The 16,808-nt window shown below is 40.7% G+C and overlaps 1 protein-coding gene across 9 annotated transcripts in view; it reads right to left on the bottom strand.

The window, feature by feature from the left end:
* Positions 1-8,312, bottom strand: part of LOC128703472 (FH1/FH2 domain-containing protein 3) — a 46,348-nt gene extending 38,036 nt beyond the window's left edge. For 3 of the 9 annotated variants that reach the window (XM_070081071.1, XM_070081074.1, XM_070081075.1), the window contains exons 1-2: positions 6,560-8,307; positions 1,730-2,172 (exon numbers count right to left, since the gene is read on the bottom strand). The gene's annotated coding sequence lies outside the window, so the exon portion shown is untranslated. Of the gene's footprint in view, positions 1-1,729; positions 2,173-6,559 lie in introns of all 9 variants that reach the window. The other 6 variants (XM_070081076.1, XM_070081077.1, XM_070081070.1 and 3 more) reach the window with 4 other exon arrangements.
* Between the last annotated feature and the right edge of the window lie 8,496 nt (positions 8,313-16,808).

Below are 16,808 nucleotides of genomic sequence, written 5' to 3'. Positions count from 1 at the left end.
ATTTGATACCCTCATCACCTCACTCTTGTCTATGTTCACTTTCAACTTTCTACCTTTACACACTAAATAGAAAAATAAAGAGCTAAGACAAAAGTTCAATAAAATCCATTTAGTTTTAAGTCATACAATGTGTATACTATATAACGAACTTACATGACATATCTAATTCACTTTGCTTATTAACTTTATCCTGTATAAAAATTATTTTTTTGTTAACATGCTGGTCGTCTCCCACTGAGGCAGTGACCCAAAGAAACACTTTCACCATCATTCATACTACCACTGTCTTCCAGAGGTGCACAGGTATGACAGTTTAGATGTTACTCCAAACAGCCAATATCCCAAACTCCTCTTTTAGAGTGCAGGCAATGTACTTCCCACCTCCAGGACTCAAGTCTGGTTAACCGGTTTCCCTGAATCCCTTCATAAAATATTACCCTACTTGCACTCCAACTGTTTATCAAGTCCCAAAAATCATTTGCCTCCATTCCCATCTAACATGCCCACACATGCCTGCTGTATGTCCAAGCCCCTCTCACACAAAATCTCCTTTACCCCCTCCTTTCAACCTCTCCTAGACAACCCCTACCCCTCCTTCCATCCACTACAGATTTATACACCCTCCAAGTCATCCTATTTTGCCCTATCTTCTCTAAATGACCAAACCACCTCAACAACCTCTCATGTCAGTATTGTAAACTATTAATATGAAACCAGCAGGAAAGAGAGGGGTGCATATATAGCAAGAGAGTATGGAAGGCTGAACCTAGTTGGACTTCCTCTGAAGGTCATCAACATAGCAATGCCAGGTAACTGATGAGATGACAGAGGTAAGGTTATTATCTATAAGATGTACCATAAAGAGTGCATCTCTGAGGAAACCCTACAAAAGTTTCTAGAAGGTGGCCCATGGCCTGAGGCCAGTGCTTCCTCTGGTATTGTGCTGCTCTCTCTCTCCTATCTCAATGACAGAGATAACAGGGAAACTTGGTAAAACCTCCTTGGAGTCCCATCAAAAATGCCACCATTTTGAAGTTTCCAATAACCTCCTCAGAGATGCAACTCTACACAAGTTTCAAGAAGGTGGCCCATGGCCTGGTAGGCAAAGCTCTAGCTTCCCTGTTCACTCACCAGTAAAATGGGTACCTGGGTATTAGTCAACTGGTGTGGGTCACATCCTGGGACAAAACTGACCTACTGTATTTTGCGGCTTATAAGACTTGTTTTAGTTTCAATGGCTTGACATTGGACGTAACTGGGAGAGCTACAGCCCAAAGTTATAGCTCCTGTCACTGACCTTCAGTTTATAGGATGCAGGCTGGTTTTTGGAAACATTTTATGGAAAAAAAATGCGTCTAATAACCCGCGAAATACGGTAATTTGTAGGAAATGCTCTGCATAACAAGGAGCTTTCTATATAGTACAGTAGTAAGTCATTGATGTCAGCTTGGCTTCTATACCTCGAACATGCATTTGTAGAAGTAAAGATATTATTATTATTAAGGTTCAAAAAGTTGTGGGCAAGGACAAGTAGATCCAGAAAGCCCTCCATTTCAACAGTTTCAATCATAATAGAACTTTCTATGATTGAGCAGAATCTCTGGCCAGAAAGGGCATTTTTGCTTCAATACACCAGCCATTTCCCACTGAGGCAGGGTGACCTAAAAAGAAAAACAAAAGAGAAAGTGCATTTGCCATTTAAAAAACCTCTGGAAAAATTGCCACTCACCTGAAACCATTCGTATGTGCTTCCAAAGTGCCATTAATTCTCTTCTGGACAATGTTTGGACGAATATACAGGTCCTTCAACTTAGGGTTCGACTTGTTGTTTGATACAATGAGTGTGTCTTGTTTGACCAGATCTTCCTTTTCCTTCTCCTCGGCTTCCCGAGTCTTGAATTTTTTCTGCACCTCCTTAACCCGTAAACGGTCCAAACGTATATATATATGTTTTTTCAACATTTAAAAGTATGTAAAAAAAGTAGATCTACTTTTTTTGGGTTATATTTGAAAATATGTAAAGAAAACGTAGATCTACTTTTGTAGCACTACACATGTGAACGTAGATCTGCTTGGACCGTTTACGGGTTAATGAGTCGGAACGCTGTGTTGAGGTTGGAGGATGGAGCGGACAGTTCCCCGGGTTCCTTAGTGTTTGTACTATGGTACGTCCTGTCCAAACAAATTACCATGACACAACAGCAAATAAACTGGCCATACTGTTTTTATAGTGTTTTTTTGCAGTGTTTTTGTAGTACATTGGACCCCCGGTTAACGATATTTTTTCACTCCAGAAGTATGTTCAGGTGCCAGTACTGACCAAATTTGTTCCCATAAGAAATATTGTGAAGTAGATTAGTCCATTTCAGACCCCCAAACATACACGTACAAACGCACTTACATAAATACACTTACATAATTGGTCACATTCGGAGGTAATCGTTATGCGGGGGTCCACTGTATTTATGTAATGTTTTTGCAGTACTCTTATACAGCAAGTCCTTGACTTACAAACACATTGGGAACCTCATGAATTGTGTATAATAATATATAATAATGATATACACAATAATGATATAATAATGATATACACAATAATGATATTATACATAATACAGAAGATTCTTAATGTGTTTTTAAGTCGAGGACTTACTGTAGTTTTCTGCAATGCTTTTGTAGTGCTTATGTAATGTTTGTGCAGTATCTTTATAGTGTTTTTGTAATGTTTTTGCAGTGTACTTGAAGTGTTTTTGTAGATACACATTTTCTAGTCAGTTTAAATTTAAACACCAACAATCTCACTATGTATCATTATTAGCCTATTCTTCCTCAGATATTAACCAGCCAAGAAAAAGGAAATCAAGGAAGCTGTTGTTGCAAAGGGGGTAAATATGCTGACAAAAATGAGATCACCAGTACTTGAAGATGTTGAGAAGGTATTATTGGTGTGAATAAACGAGAAACAATTAGCAGGAGATAGTCTTATGACATCGCTTATTTGTGAAAAGGCTAGGCAGTTGCATGACGATTTGGTAAAGAAATTGCCTGCAACTAGTGGTGATGTGAGTGAATTTAAGGCCAGCAAAGGCTGGTTTGAGAGATTTAAGAAGCGTACTGGCATACACAGTGTGATAAGGCAGCTCAGAATCTTGCTGCAGAGGAGGAGGAGGAAGAGGAGAGAGGCCTGTTGGCCCATGGAAGAAGGTGCCTTCTTCAGAAATTAAGGAGATTTTTGAAATGTGGGGTAAGATGGAAAGATTTGTGGAGAAACATCACCCTGAGAAGGATGTTGTAAGCCATGTTGGCAACATGTACAGTGACAGAGTCTTGGCCCATTTTAGGGAAGTTTTAAAGAGATGCCAAAAACAGAGCTCTCTGGACAGTTTTTTTGTGAGACAGGACTCCAGTGACTCTCAAGGTGGTCCTAGTGGCATTAAGAAACAGAGAAGAGAAGTAACCCCAGAAAAGCACTTGGTAGCTGAGGTGTTGATGGAAGGGGATTCTCCTTCCAAATAGTAATTCAATGTCTCTCCTTCTCCAGTCTTCCATACACTAAGAAGAATCGCCAATAAAGGTAAGTGTTATGCTGTTAATGTTTCATTCATCATGTCCCAGTGTATTGTTTATGTACCATATCTATATTTCATGTAAAAAAAAAATTTTTTGTTTTAATACTTCTGGGTGTCAGGAACGAATTAATTGGATTTATATTATTTCTTATGGGAAAAATTTATTCGAAAATCGTCTATTTCGATAATAGTCCCACTTCCAGGAACAGATTAAGGACGATAATTGAGGGACCACTGTACTTTATTATATGAAGAGTTATGAACACTTGTCAGTGCTCAACAGTAACCTACATGGAGACACAAACTCAAAAGATTAATTGATATGTATATCTTGACCCCTTTCTGGGGTTCTCTTCAGTAGAAAAGCACCCCAGTAGGGGGTAAAATTTTTTTTTAATACCAAGGCCATCTCCCACCAAGGCAGGGTGACCTGAAAAATAAACACTTTGACCATCATTCACACTATCACTGTCTTCCCAGAGGTGCACAGGTATGACAGTTTAGATGTCACTCCAAACAGCCAAAATCCCAAACTTTAAAGTGCAAGCATTGTACTTCCCACCTCCAAGACTCAAGTCTGGCTAACTGGTTTCCCTGAATCCCTTCACAAAATATTACCCTGCTCACACTCCAACAGCTTGTCAAGTTCTAAAAACCATTTGCCTCAAACCACTCCCATCTAACACACACACACACACACACACACACACACACACATGCCTGCTGTATGTCCAAGCCCCTTGCACACAAAACCTCTTTTACCCACTCCCTCCATCCTTTCCTAGGATGACCCCTACCCTTCCTCCCCTCCACTACAGATTTATACACCCTCCAAGTCATCCTATTTTACTCCATCCTCTCTAAATGGCCAAACCACCTCAATAACCCCTCCTCAGCAGAGTTACACTGTATTATGCATATAAAAATTCTAAGCAAAAGGTCTCCTCCTCTCTGCTAATCAGTTTAAAGCTATAATTAAAAATCACCTCATCTGCCAAACCTAACTACACCAACACTATGATATACCAAACAAAACCAACTCATCTATACAAAAACAAAATTAATTCATCTAACTACTCTCTGTTTCTTCACCATCTTTTATAATCATTCCACAGCCTGAAATCACTGAACCAGTTAGAAACTACTAAAGAAATCCCAATTAACTCAAAATCACTGAATAAGTTTAAAATATTAAATACATAGATTTTTCAACAAACTGGCCATCTCCTACTGAGGCAGGGTGACCTAAAAAGAAAAATGAAAGTTTATCTTTTTTAAATTTAGCAATGTATACAGATGTTATTATCACCTTATTCTCAGCATTCCAGTCGCCTCTGATAACACACGTCTTATGGAGGAAAAATTCTGTTCCACTTCCCCATGGAGTAAATTATTAATACATACTTATACTTGTTCCTAGGTAGTAGGTTGGTAGACAGCAACCGCCCAGGGAGGTTATTAATACACTGTAATTGTTTTACATGATGGTAGGATTGCTGGTGTCTTTTGTCTGTCTCATAAACATGCAAGATTTCAAGTACGTCTTGCTACTTCTACTTACACTTAGGTCACACTACACATATATGTACAAGCATATATATACATACCCCTCTGGGTTTTCTTCTATTTTCTTTCTAGTTCTTGTTCTTGTTTATTTCCTCTTGTCTCCATGGGGAAATGGACCAGAATCCTTCCTCCGTAAGCCATGCGTGTTGTAAGAGGCGACTAAAATGCCAGGAGCAAAGGGCTAGTAACCCCTTCTCCTGTACAATTACTACATGTAAAAGGAGAAACTTTCGTTTTTCCTTTTGGGCCACCCCACCTCGGTGGGATACGGACGGTGTGTTGAAAGAAAGAAAGACTTATACTTGTTGATGGGATATGGCCGATTTGTTGAAAGAAGCCATATAGTATTTGTCTCCATGGGGAAGTGAAGCAGAATTCTTCCTCTGTAAGCCATGGGAAGTGAAGCAGAATTCTTCCTCTGTAAGCCATGGGAAGTGAAGCAGAATTCTTCCTCTGTAAGCCATGAGTGTCGTAAGAGGTGACTAACATGCTGGAAGCAAGGTGCTTGTAACACCTTCTCCTGTATGTATTATTAAATTGGTAAAGAGACGTTTTTCTTTTTGGGCCACCCTGCCTCGGTGGGATATGGCCGGTGCATTTAAAAAAAAAAAGACGACGACTTATATTTGTACTATTTTTAATACGTAAGAGGTGACTAACATGCTGGAAGCAAGGTGCTTGTAACACCTCCTGTATGTATTATTAAATTGGTAAAGAGAAACGTTTTTCTTTTTGGGCCACCCTGCCTCGGTGGGATATGGCCGGTGCATTGAAAAAAAAAAAAAGACGACTTATATTTGCACTATTTTTACTACGTTTCTTTTCTGTAATAATACATACTTAAAATTGTATCACTTAATGCCCATGTCTAGTCTTAAGTAGTGTAAGCATTAGTATTAGTCTACCTTAATTGCATCGCATGTTAGTGACTTGTGTTTGACAAGACAGGAGGGCCTTACTTTACAGTGCTTCACTTTGCAGTGTTTTGCTAATGCAGTGGTTTTCAATTACCCTTTATTTATTCATGCTTGCTATAATAAATATATAAACCACTCACTATAAGCTAAGGATGAAAATATTTTAAGGTAAGTAATGTGTGTACTGTATGTGCATTTTTTAGGCTTAACACTATTGCACACTTAATATATGACAGTGTAAACATATCAGGCTTTTATATGCATTTAAAAGTAATTCACTTTACAGTGATTTTCACTTTACAGCAGAAGCCCAGAACCTAACCTGCAGTATAAGCATGGCCTTACAGTAGCTGGGAACCTAACCTAGTGTACAAGTGGGGCCCTACAGTAGCCAGGAACCTAACCTACTGTATGAGTAAGCCCTGTATTTTATTACATGTAAACTACAATTTTATACAGCATAAGAAATAAAAATTTTTTGTTTAGGTATGATTTGTAGATACCTACACTTCTTTGAGGAAGACAGCATCTGGGTTGGGAAATACACCGTCACTCTTGCCGATGCTGGAACCCGGATGGAAGAAGTTGATACGCAGGTAAGTGTAGTCGCCCTCCACGCTCTGTGATATGTTCTTGATCATTGAGATGTGAAAGGGTACTGGCATGCCATATACACTGTACATATTGGTAAAATCAACGTCTCGTACTTGCGATCTGAAAGAATTAAAGATTAAAGATTCTTTATCTCATCATGATACAATGTTTGTACAGAGATGGTGACATTTAGGTGTGCATGCAGAAAGCCCCTTCGTATGTAGAGCATTTTGGGCAAACTTAAGCTTAATATTAATAATGCAATAATTAATGTATTTAGATTTTGTATAGAGGTATGCCATCAGGGTCGAAATAAAAATTATGATAATTAAAGTATTTCCTGGCATATAAGGCTCATTATCATATAAGACGATGTCTGTAAGCAGTTGTAACGTAACGTTAGTAAACTGCTAAAGTGTAACACAAAGTCTACCCTTGACCCTCACCTTGAGCATATGAAGTGCGGGCTGATTTTCCAAGACTGTGAAAAAAAAGCGCACCTTATGTGCCGGAAAATACGGTAGTTTGATAATGGCATTAGAGGGAAGAATGCATAATGGCAATGATTACCCCCACCAGAATTTTTTACAATAGTAAATTATTTGTTAAATTAGTGTCTGTGGAGAAGCAGGGCAATATACAGGAGGGCCATGCTTTACAGCACAGGCACTGTACTTTTCAACTCCAGGACTCAAGTCTGGCTAACCAGTTTCTTTGAATCCCTTCATAAATGTTACCTTGCTCACACTCCAACAGCACGTCAAGTCTTAAAAACCATTTGTCTCCACTCACTCCTAATACGCTCAAATATACTTGCTGGAAGTCCAGGACCCTTGCACACACAGCTTCCTTTAACCCCTTGACTGTCACAACCCCCAATCCTGAGGTGTCTCCTGGTGTCACAAAATTTCTGAAAAAAAAAAATTATTTTCCTTATGAAATGATAGAGAATCTTTTCCCGATTGTAATGACACCAAAAGAACGAAATTTGATGGAAAACTGATGGAATTACGCTCTCACAATGTTAGCGACCTCAGCGATATTTACGAATCGTTGATTTCGCCTACTTTGAGCCCTATTTTCGGCTAATTCCATTGTTCCAGTCGACCAAACTCATAACTATTTCTTTAGAACTCCATTTTTTCTATCAAATGAGTACAAGAAACTGAACATTTACTGATTTCAACTACCAAATAACGTGGTCAGAAATTGGCAATTTGGCCAATTTCATGAAAATTAAATATGACAATTTCAAAATAGGGTCCAGAATTAACAATGCAGACATTCCTGGCTCTAAAATAACATTTTCTTTGTTCATCAGTCACGTCTCCAGGCCCCTCTGATATTACTCTTGCTTTCTATTTTGAATTTTTATTTTTATTCAAAAAATAGAAGATTTACTGTTATGCAGACTACTGCAATATTGTAAAAATTGTATAAACAATGTCAAACCATTCATGACTGCATATTAGAATGGCTACTTGGACATTTATTGGAAAATGACATCACTGGTTTACTTTGGAACATGGGCAATAATCAAACATTTCCCCTACTTTGAGCTCCATTTCAAGGTTCTTTTCATAATAAAACCAATCAAAATCACCTCTATTTCTATAAAATGTTTTCCATTTTATCAAATGAGACCAAGAAAACGAGAATACAACCATAAATACTATATGAAAATAAACCACAAAGTCAGCATTTTAATTAAAAAAAATGGTCGGAGTTTTTTTTTTTCTCATTATGCACTGCGTGATGCAGGATTTTTTTATATGGTGCACACTGATCACACAGACCCATTCTCTCACATGTGGGCCTACCAGCTTTCTCCTGCTTGATTTGAAGCCGCTAGAATTTATGAGTACAGAGGACCCCCGGTTCACGATGCTATCGGTATCTGATAAATCCGGTAGCCGATGCATTATATCGCCAAAAATTTGCCTCGGTTCCCGTTACAAAACCCGGTATGCGATGTGATTCATACGAGACGTGTCCACGTGTGGCCTGAACTGCCCCGTGTGTGGCAGTGTTTACAAGCCAGCCAGTGTGCGCGCATCTAAGGATACATTCGGTACATTCCATATTATCCATATCCTCTTCATAACTCTGTCGAACTGCTCGGTGTTATGCCTCCCTCGCGCACACACTTCCTACTGTTACCCCTCTTGCCCTGGGCAAGACACCCAAAAGTATGAGAAAAAAAAATTTTACCACATGAAATATACATTTTCCTACACACAAAGAGAAGGATACATGCACAATAGTAGAGTAGTACATGCACAATATATATTGTGCATGTACTACTCTACTAAATGAAGAATAAATGACACTTACCTTTATTGAAGATGCAGCAATGACTGATGAGACACTGTGTCCTGGGAGTGCCTTTTCCTCCTGAGTACTGTAGGTCCTGTTTGGCATTTTCTTCCAGAACAGGCCTTATCACACTGTGTATGCCACTATGATTCTTAAATCTCTCAAACCAACCTTTGCTGGCTTTAAATTCACCAATATGAGCACTAGTTCCAGGCATTTTTCCCTGTTCACCTGGGTGTTAGTCGACTGGTGTGGGTTGCATCCTGGGAGACAAGATTAAGGACCCCAATGAAAATAAGTTAGACAGTCTTCGATGACACTGACTTTTTTGGGTTATCCTGGGTGGCTAACCCTCTGGGGTTAATTGTTTCTTGGTATTCTCAATAAGCCACACCAACAACGGTGCTACAGCAGCAGCAGCAGCTGACAGTGCTACAGCAGCAGCTGACAGTGCTACAGCAGCAGCAGCAGCTGACAGTGCTACAGCAGCAGCAGCAGCTGACAGTGCTACAGCAGCAGCAGCAGCTGACAGTGCTACAGCAGCAGCTGACAGTGCTACAACAGCAGCTGACGGTGCTACAGCAGCAGCAGCAGCTGACAGTGCTACAGCAGCAGCTGACAGTGCTACAACAGCAGCAGATGGTGCTACAGCAGCAGCAGACGGTACTACAGCAGCAGCAGCAGCAGCTGACGGTGGTACAGCAGCAGCAGCAGCTGACGGTGCTACAGCAGCAGCAGCAGCTGACAGTGCTACAGCAGCAGCTGACAGTGCTACAGCAGCAGCAGACGGTGCTACAGCAGCAGCAGACGGTACTACAGCAGCAGCAGCAGCTGACAGTGCTACAGCAGCAGCAGCAGCAGCAGCTGACAGTGCTACAGCAGCAGCAGCATCAGCAGTTGACCATGGTACCACAGTATTTCGATAATATTTCTCACCCTTTTGACCACAGGGTTGGCACTAGAAGCTTTCTTGGGGCCCATGGTCACTTATTTTGCAGATAAAATCACCAAAAACACTGTAATAATACGAAATGTTCCGATTGTATGCTTGGATGTTACCGTGGAGGCTGGCTGGTAAACAATGCCACCGGTGGAACATGTGAGGCTGGCTCAGGCCGCACATTAGACGCGTCTCGGATGAATAGCGTTGAGCGGGTTTTTTAGCGGTATGCGAGGCAAAATCTTAGCGATAAAATGTATCGGTATGCGGATTTAACGTTATGTGATGCTAACGGTATGCGGGGGTCCACTGTATACTAATTCTTTATTTATTCAAACTTCCTACAATAAATATTTTAAGGTAAGTACAGTGGACCCCCGCTTAACGATCACCTCCAAATGCGACCAATTATGTAAGTGTATTTATGTAAGTGCGTTTGTACGTGTATGTTTGGGGTTCTGAAATGGACTAATCTACTTCACAATATTCCTTATGGGAACAAATTCGGTCAGTACTGGCACCTGAACATACTTCTGGAATGAAAAAATATCATTAACCGGGGGTCCACTGTATTGTGTGTACTGTACAACCTCTCCTCACTTTATGACGGAGTTCCATTCCTAATACAGGTCCGCCATCACAAATCCGGCAATCAGTTATTCGGTTCCTTCAGTTATTCGGCACTATTTTGGCTAGCATAATTTCAAATTTCCAGGGTCGCCACACCAACCTGCTGGTACTGTTTGGTGGCGCTACTTGCTGCATAAGTCATTCCAATTTCTTTTTCTCCATTTATTGTTTTAACCTGCGTACTTTTCGCCCTAGCCATTTTTCCAATGAATAAAAGAAATGCTTCTCATTATGTAAAGCACCAACACAGTACATTATCCATTAAAGATAAGGTGGCTTTGAAGCCACTGTCGGTTGCCATGAGCTCAGTCTCATGAAGCAGGAGAATATGCTTTATTATTACGCTAATATCAACACTACAGCTTATTTGCCTATCACAATTGATCTAATATGACATAAGAAACGATATAAATAACATAATACATGTTAAATACTACAGAATGAATCTTCTTCTTCTTCTGTTGGGGCTTCAGGGCCACTGACAGCATACGCCGTATCGAGCCCGGCCGTCCAGTGCTAGGAGAGGGAATATCGACCAAAGTGGAAGAATGTCTTGACTAATATCATATGTCTCTGATATGTCCTGAAGCCACCAGGAAGGAGCAGGAACAAGCCAATATCTCCTGATGGTCCAGAGGGCAAAACCCCTCCCCGTTGAGGAGGACAGGTAGAGTGAAAGTGTTCACCCCAAGTGTGCGCAAGGCCGCACGGAGAGTAGTCCGTGCAGAGTGATAACGTGGGCACCACAGCAGGAAGTGTTCCACCGTCTCAAGCTGTGAGGGACACCACTGGCAGTATGGAGAGTCCGTCATCCGAAGGCGATATAGATGAGCCACCATTCGCGAATGCCCGACTCGAAGGCAAGTCAGTACAACGTCCACCGAGCTGTTGGGATGGCGAGCCCAAGGGCAGGGGCCATTAAAAGTTCGGACAGAGCCAAACGCCGAAGAAGAGAGGGAGTGTGCAAGGCCCTCTTGCCACTGATGACGGATTCCCTTCCAGTTAGCCCTTGTGAAATCACTGTGGCCCAGGGCAAGAGGGGTAACAGTAGGAAGTGTGTGCGCGAGGGAGGCATAACACCGAGCAGTTCGACAGAGTTATGAAGAGGATATGGTAAACAAATACCATTCTCCTATCCATAAACATGAAACAAAAAAGTTATTTTCTCTCTATAGATCAGTGGATGAGTGGAACAAACTCCCAAGTACAGTTATAGAGGCCAGAACGTTGTGTAGCTTTAACCCTTTCAGGGTCCAAGGCCAAAATCTGAAGTCACGCACCAGTGTCCAAGAAATTTTGAAAAAAAAAAAAAAATTATTTTTTCTTACAGAATTAAAGAGCATATTTTTGTGAAGGTAATAAAACAAAAAAAATTAGAATCTGATCAGTACTTACCGAGATACAGTGCCAAGAAGTTTGTAGAAAATGATGTGGTGGCGGCAACATCGACGAATTCCACATACGCATATTATATTATTTTGTTGTTTTAGTTGTTTTTTCTTTTCTTTTCCAATTTTTTTCTATTCCTACTAACATTTGGGGCCTGAGAGACCAATACTGTATATAATTGATATATATATACTCACTGTATTGAACACAATAACCGCACTAAAGTTATTATCATATTGTTTACCACTGTTGTTTATTACAATAAACATGCACAAATATTGTATAATACTAATGTTCTATCATATATTTACATATTTACAATCACTGGACATGGTTTTAGAACTGCTGGAGCTTGTGGAACTCCTTGAAACAAGGCACCATGCACAGAGGCACCTTACATTCCTCACACATAAACCGAGTGTCTTTGCGTCTTTGTTGCCGTCGTTTTGTTTGTGCACAGACAATGCATCTCTTCTGAGCAAATTTCTTTTGAGTTGAAGGAAGCTGTATTATGAAATGATCACCTTCTCTTCTCAAACGCTTGGGTATATTGTGATGAATTCGAGGACCATGTTGTATTGCAGGTGTTGTTACCTGGTACTTCATTATGAGTTGTCTGACAACAGACAAACAAAATTCACCATACGGTGGTCTGTTACCAGTCTTTATTTGGTACATATTATATGCATTCAGCATTGAAATGTCCATGAGATGGAAGAAAAGTTTCATGTACCACTTGTAACTCTTACGAACACAGTCAACAAAACCAATCTGCATGTCACACTTGTCAACCAAGCACATGTTTTGTGTATAATCAATCACTGTCACTGGTTTTCGAATACGTTCATTAGTCACTCGATCAACTTTGCCACTGTCTTGCATTTCATTACGGTGAATGGTTGTCAACAATGTGACATCTCGTTTGTCATGCCACCGTAATGCCATGATGTCATTGGCAGTAAACACCTGCACGTCATCACCACAAACACCTGCGTTGAGCCTGGGCATATGTTTACGATTAGAACGCACTGTGCCACACACACATCTGTCTTGTTCACTCACATGAAATCACTGAGTAATGGGCTTGTGTACCAGTTATCGGTATATAATGTATGGCCCTTACCAAGATAAGGTGCCATCATGTTTCTCACTACGTCACCTGATATACCCAATAACATCTTGGTATCTTTCAATGTTTTACTACCCGTGTATACAACAATATCCAACACCAGGCCACTGTCACAATCACAGAGTACAAACAATTTTATACCAAAGCGGTTCCTCTTGCTCGGTATATACTGCTTGAATGACAGTCTACCTTTGAACAAAATCAAAGACTCGTCAATTACAAGATTCTTGAATGGATAAAAGTATATCCTGAACTTTTGTTTGAGATACATGAAAACATTTCTAATCTTGTATAACCTGTCACTTCTGTCAGGCCTGGTTTTGTCAGAGAAGTGCAACATACGTAACAGTAAGATAAACCTGTTCACTGGTATTATTTCACTGAAGGATGGGGTACAAATTAGCCGATCTGTGGACCAGTATGCTTTTATATTATGCTTATAGACGTGAGGCATAAGCATTATTGTTGCAAAAAGCAAATACATTTCTGCAACAGTCGTCTCTTTCCACCTGTGTAGTCTTGACTGTGGTGATAAGATCGTATTTGCCATGGTGTACTGAAAATGCTTATTACTTTCCCTGACAATAATTTCCATCAATGGCTGGTCAAAGAATAATTCAAAGAATTCCAGTTCATTGGCCGTGGTTCCAAGGGGACAGGTAGGTAGAATTCCACTTTGCGAGTCATCAAAGTGGTGAGGGCTGGGAACAAAATTGGGATTTTGCTGCCAATCCCAGATACGGTTTGCTGGTGGATACTGGACATCATAGGCTGGTTGTACGGGTGGTTGTGGCGGGCTGGTGGGTGACGCTCCGCTTTGTCCTTGAACTGACGAGTCAGCAGCGTGGGTTCCCGCGTGGCACAGCGAGTCACGCATGGCGGTGCCACTACCACCACCAGCCCCACTAACACCATCCACTGATGTCTGTGGCCCATCCATGCCAAGTGTAGCCACATCATCCTCACTATCACTACCTAAAACGGGTGTAGGGCCACGGGATGTACTCCGGGATGTACTCCGGGATGTACTCCGTCCCCTGGGCACTGCATAGGGTACACTACCCGAGCGCATGCGGCGGCGAACATACCGACGCTTCACTGGTGAATATGTTTCCTCACTATCACTACTCGAATGATCGTCGAGCACAGTAAAATCACAATCCACGTCAGAATCATCGTCATTACTGAAGTCAGAGGCCAGGCCACGGGAAAATATTAGTTTTCTCTTACGTTTAGGAACACCCGACGGTGAGTCACGAGTGCCCACACCAGAGGTAGAAGGTCGAGGATCGTCGGGGTTTTCTGCACTATTATCGATATCCTGGTCATTATTTTCGGTCACTAACTTATCAAAGCCGTAGAATTCGTCTTCATTTCCACTTCCATCAGTGTCAGAACTATCAGACAGGAAGAGGAGAGTCCCAATTTTCCGGGGAGTGAGAGCTGACTTGCGACGAGGCATGGTGAACAAGGGTGACTGAGCCGGCGTTCCCACAATGCTATGCAGGCGCCTAGATTTTTTTGTTTACGGTGCACACCCACGGCGCAGACCCATTCTCTCATATGTAGGCCTATGAGCGCTTTCGCGCTAAATTTGACGGCGCTAGAATTTTGGCGTAGATCTACGGTTTGGACACTCACCGACCAGCCGTAGATCTACAGGACGGACCCTGAAAGGGTTAAAAATAGGTTGGATAAATACATGAGTGGATGTGGGTGGGTGTGAGTTGGACCTGATAGCTTGTGCTACCAGGTCGGTTGCCGTGTTCCTCACTTAAGTCAATGTGACCTGACCTGACTAGGTTGGGTGCATTGGCTTAAGCCGGTAGGAGACTTGGACCTGCCTCGCATGGGCCAGTAGGCCTGCTGCAGTGTTCCTTCGTTCTTATGTTCTTATGTTCTTATTCACTAATTTTTGCAAGAGAGCCACTTCGGTTAAACACATTGATTGAGAGAGCCGCAGCTACTGCAAGTTAGCGTAACTCAACTAAATTAAGTAGTACTGAGCTGCTAGTGCAATATAGTAAATGAGAAAAATTAGACATGGTAATATTAGCCTGCATATCTTGTTATTATCCCTTTGAGGGTCCGTCCCGTAGATCTACAGCTTTACATTCAGGGTCCAAACCGTAGATCTACGTCATGAGCTCAGCTCACTCTGATAAACTGTGAGTGGTACATTTGGGCCTAGATATGAGAGAATACATCTATGTGGTATGTGTGCACCACATAAAACAGATCCTGCAGCACGCTGTGTATAATGAGAGAAAAAAAAATGAAATCATGATTTTTCGATTAAAACAGCGACTTTGCAGTGTTTTTTCGTATGTTTTTTTATAGTTCTATTGCGATTTCTTGGTCTCATTTGATAGAATGGAAGACACATTACAGAAATAGAGATGATTTTGATTGGTTTTAGCACTGGAAATGGCTTGAAACTGAGCTCAAAGTAGCAGAAATGTTAAATTTTTGCCGATATTCAAGAGTAAACAAACGACCTCACACGTCTAATACATGCCAGCTGGTGGGTCTAATATGCATTCACAAATATGGTGATGATATTTATACAATTATTACAGTATTGCATAACAGTAAATCTTCTATTTTTTGGTGTGAATAAAAATTCATTATGTGAATAAAAAATCAAAATGGAATTTATCTGTAAAGCCTCAAAACATAACTAATGAACAGAGGAAATGTTAGTTTAGTTCAAGGAATACCTACATTGTTTATTCTGGACCTATTTTGAAATTGGAATATTTTGAACTGTGTTAAATTGGCCAAATTAACAATTTCCGATCACTTTAATTTGTAGTTGAAACAGTTGACTTGGCGATTTCTTGTGCTCAATCGATAGAATAGAAGTAATACTAGTGAAATAGCTAAGAATTTGGTTGACTGGAATAATGTAATTGGCCTAAAATGGGAGTCAAAGTCTGCAAAATCACCGATTCGTAAATATCGCTTATGCATCAAAATTCGCGAGAGCATAATTTCGTCAATTTTCCATCAAATTTCGTACTTTTTGTTTTATTACCTCCACAAAAAGATTCTCTACCATTTCATAAGAAAAAATAACAAATTTTTTTTTTGGAAAATTCTTGGACACTGGGGCACCACTTCAGATTTGGGCCTTGGACCCTGAAGGGGTTAATAGCAAAATAAAGACCAAACTTACTTAATGCTCCTTTTCTACTGGTCGGGTCTGGGATGGCTGTTCATCGCTATTGCGTTTTTGTTTAACCACAAATCGATCCATCATAACGGACACTACTTGACTGCACTTTGGTTTCAAGTAAAACTAGCCCATCGCAGCTAGCTTCCACAAGCAGCAACAGTTAAGTCGTTACTTTCATATATGTTGCCGCAGTCTCAAATATCTGTTGCCTATTTTCAAACACAAATCTCCAAGAGTAACGAAATACGTCCAGTCTCCCCCGAAAGCTTGAACTCAACTGATTCAGCGAGACCACCAACGCCTAGCTAGACATGTCCCTGATCAGTTTCCCGTAGTGGACATGTATGATTTCTGTACGACTAGGGAAGGGATGTTAGAATGTTATCTCTTACTGTGACTTTGTCTTCCATCTCACCTCATGAAAATATGTATCTTACTTGAAAAATTATTTTTGTATATATTTTTTTTATTAATTAATTTATATATTTTTCGAGAGCCGTGAACTGAGTCACCGCAAGTCGCTCAATGAATACCACTGCTATAGATTATCACACACAGCAGCATATGTGTACAGAACCTA

Source organism: Cherax quadricarinatus, unplaced genomic scaffold (assembly GCF_038502225.1).
Source record: "Cherax quadricarinatus isolate ZL_2023a unplaced genomic scaffold, ASM3850222v1 Contig1616, whole genome shotgun sequence".
NCBI classification, from domain to species: Eukaryota; Metazoa; Arthropoda; class Malacostraca; order Decapoda; family Parastacidae; genus Cherax; species Cherax quadricarinatus.
The sequence above is the reverse complement of the archived record's forward strand: the minus strand, read 5'-3'. Positions and strand labels throughout refer to the sequence as shown.